Source organism: Pinus tabuliformis, chromosome 8, assembly GCF_031772625.1.
Source record: "Pinus tabuliformis cultivar Carrire ecotype Pingquan chromosome 8, CPIR1, whole genome shotgun sequence".
Classification (NCBI taxonomy): Eukaryota; Viridiplantae; Streptophyta; class Pinopsida; order Pinales; family Pinaceae; genus Pinus; species Pinus tabuliformis.
The window spans coordinates 84,905,203-84,909,072 of NC_142294.1; the positions used below are offsets into that span (position 1 = coordinate 84,905,203).

General features: G+C 37.9%; 1 pseudogene; it reads right to left on the reverse strand.

Annotated features, from left to right (window-relative positions):
* Positions 1-1,353: 1,353 nt before the first annotated feature.
* On the reverse strand, positions 1,354-3,233 carry LOC149234253 (LEAF RUST 10 DISEASE-RESISTANCE LOCUS RECEPTOR-LIKE PROTEIN KINASE-like 1.1 pseudogene; annotated as a pseudogene).
* Between the last annotated feature and the right edge of the window lie 637 nt (positions 3,234-3,870).

Here is a 3,870-nt window from a genome sequence, read left to right on the forward strand (position 1 = left end):
CGTGGGACGACTTACGAGCAAGGCGATTGATGACAACAGCAACGTGGGTAAACGGAGCATGGACGGCCAGGGGCGTATCCATGGTCGTCTAATGGCGAACGTCGACACTTTACACGTCACATTATTGTTTCATAAGCTACAGTGTGAACAACGGCTCCAATGGTCGTCTAGCAGAAATCTAAGTCGTGAAATTAATTCACCCACAATATCATAGATCCAACTTAACCAGAAAGAATGCCATACGGCGGAATTGGATAGATACAAGAAAAACTTATTTGGGAAGCGGCTTACTGTAGTAAACTCCCTCCCATCCGCTTCCATCCCAACTCCTAAATTTAAACCATACATTTCTATTTAATGATAATTTTATTTTCATGATTTATATTCATGGAAAAATTCAATGAAACGGGTTCTCGAATTGGAAAACAACTTTATTAAGATTTATTTCCATATTCGATATCTATTAAAAACAAAAAAATTAATCAAACGGATTTAATTTTGATTTTTTTTTTAATTTTTTTCTTTAACATAATAACCAAAAACTTAACTCTTAAATCACAACTCTAACCTATTTACGATTAAATTATATTATATTTTTGTTAATGAAGTTTTTATTTTAAGATTTCAAAAAATTAGATTTATGAAGTTTATTTAGATTTATTAAATTTAGGTTTATTAAATTTATTAGATATATGAGGGTCATCTAAGTTTATTAGGTTGTTTTAAGTTTTTTCAAGATTAAATTTAAATTTACAGATTTGTTTAGTTGACTAAATTAATTTAAATTTACAAAATTACATAAATTGATTTAAATTTACTAGATTTATCACATTTATTATGTTAACCATAAACAATTATAATCAACTATTATTAGGATAGTGAATTATAATAAGCCATAATTTATCATAACAAATTATAATTAGATATTTATAATTATGATCATTCATAATCAACTATATAACCTTCTTCAACTATAATTTAAATATATTTATACATAAACCTATTAAGTCTCCCAAAATGAATAATTAACCCAACTAAACTAATACAATAATTAAAATAAATTGATCACATCATTTTCCACATTCTCAAATAAATTTTATATTTTAAAATATCAATAAATAAATAAATAAATTAGATTCTCTTATTTTTTCCAAACAAAAACGGAATGGTATGCCCTGACATAAATTTAGATTATAAACTATTATTAAACCAAACTAAAGTGATAAAACATTACAAAATACGAAAGCAACAAACAATTATGTCCGGGTATTATATCTGGGAGTGTTCGTCCGTAAAGCGGAAAGTTGCATATAAACTGGAGGTAAAGGTTTATGTATTTCTGTGTAGTCGAGCTTATCCTTGCACTGGGCCACTTGTCCTGCACCGAGAAGGGAGATAACGACACTGTGTTCGGCTGTTTGACTTGGAAAACGATCCCAATTGTTCTTCACCAGAACCAGTTGAAGTACCACTCGAATGTCGGATTTTCTCAAGCTGAGCAACAACTTCCTTCATATCCGGTCTCTCATCCCTCTCTGACGCCAGGCATCTCAACGCCAATTCTGCAACTGCACTTATCATTACCTTCACCTCATGATTTACTTGAAACTCCAACTGCGGATCCACTAGTTCATGCAAAGCCCCTTCCTGAATCTTCGTTATCGCCAAGTTAGCAAGGTTGATTTCCTTTCTCTTCCGATTTATGTCCATTGCTATTTTGGCAGAGATGATCTCCACCAAAACGACCCCGAAGCTGTAGACATCGGATTTCTCAGTCAGCTGATAGCACTGATGGTACTCTGGGTCAACATACCCTGGAGAGCCTTGTGGGATAGTAGTAACATGTGAAGCATCCACAGGCAGAAGCCTGCAAAGCCCAAAATCAGCCAATTTGATATCCAAATTCTCGTCCAAGAGAATATTAGAGGATTTCACATCTCTGTGGAATACAGGCGGCTCAAGGCCGTGAAGAAAAGCCAAGGCCTGGGCAGTTTGAATTGCAATGTTCAAGCGTGTTTCCCAAGGTAATCCCTTGGGGCTTTTGCGATCACCATGAAGATGATCGGCCAGTGTTCCATTTGGAACAAACTCGTACACAAGTAGCAACTCTGGACTGTCCGCAGGGGTGCAGCCATAAAGACGAAGGACGTGTGGATGATGCAACGTCGAAAATATCTTCACCTCATTGATGAACTGCTCGAGTCTCCTAGAGTTATCCTGATAAAGTCTCTTTACGGCCACAATTCGTCCGTCCCAAAGTTTACCCATATACACCGACCCGAACCCTCCAACTCCAAGTTCGTTCTCCTCGTGGAAGCAATTTGTTGACTCACGAAGTGCTTCGTAAGAGAATATTGGCAAATTGCCCATCTCACGCCCAGGCAAATGTCTAGGAAGAGCCCCGCCAGTAGGAGGTTTTATGTTCTTCAGACAAGTTAAGGACAGTACCGCTAGCAACGCAGCTCCTCCAACGGAGCAACCTGCGGTGGAATGAAGAGATTGATATCAATGTGATCTTCGTCCAACCCGGAAAAGAATGCGAAACAATTCACAGCATGGTTAAATCGGAGAAACAGAATAGGAAGAAATCATAAACTTACCTATTATAATGGCTCTTCGGCGATCTGTAAAGCGGCCATCACAAAACTATATTAAGCGACGGGAAGGATTTGCATATACATATAACAATATATTCTTGTTTATGATGATGGGGCATATACTTATACCTATCAGTAAATTCATAACATCTTAACTGAAACAGCAGTTCGAAGTAGTTTTGGGTAAATTTAAAAATAGAGCATACCTTGGCCGTGGCAGTTGTCTGTACGGGGTCCATTCTTGCAATAACACACGAACGGTGCAGGTGAATCCGAAGTGTTGTAACGGTAGCCACATATCCCCTGACTTGCTTCACATGATTTACAGCTTTCATCTCTCTTTGTATCATTGTAAAGCAGTCGCATTGATCCCACATCAACTGTTACTTGTGTCTTAGAACATCCCCGAATCAAGTTCCCATTGTCGAACAAACCGTAGTAGACACTAGCATTACATTTCCCGTTAAGAATTCTCGAGTTGTTCAACTGACCCTCATTATTACAATTGTACACGTAGAGGGTCCTGTTCTCTCTAGCGAATATCACGGCTGTGTCCGTACGTCGTTGATGCGGTATCAGCATGTCAGTGGGATGATCTATGAATCTGCACTTCTCGCCCTTCACAACGAAGCACATGTCAGGATCGTGGCGTAGTATTGTGTAATTCTGGCCCTGAATTGTGATTACTGGAGTTAGGTTCTGCACACAGTCGATCTGAAAGTGAGGGTGACCGCATCCACGGTTTCCCACACCTAAAGGATACCATGTATCTGTAACCCCGCATCTACTAGTATTTTTGCAATACTGGTATTGCAGGTCCAAGCATAAGTAGCAGGGGAATAGAGAGGCACAGCAGGCAGTAAGGATAAGGAAGAACAGGTGTCGAGGAAGGGAAGGATGAAGGAGATGAGCATATAATTCCATTGGGAGAAGATGAGATGATAGACGTTGTATCAGGGTGGGGAAGAAAAAAGAAAAACCTTACCAGCAATAGGATGAACGACAATGAAGTGTAGGTGGTGTTAAATAACTCAAGAAAGTCGATTAAATTGAGCGAAATCGGCTTAATCATCTAAAGTAGTTTTTAACATAAACGTCCAAAGATTTAATTTAGACCCATCGATTCCCTTTCCTTTCCTGGTTCCCAAATAAATTAATTTCGTTGGATCGTCAGTATTCTATATATTAATGGTTTTAAGAGGTGAGGTTGAAAGAAAGACGGTACCACGAAGATGATGGGTATTGATAAATCTCTTGGAGAAAATAAAATTAT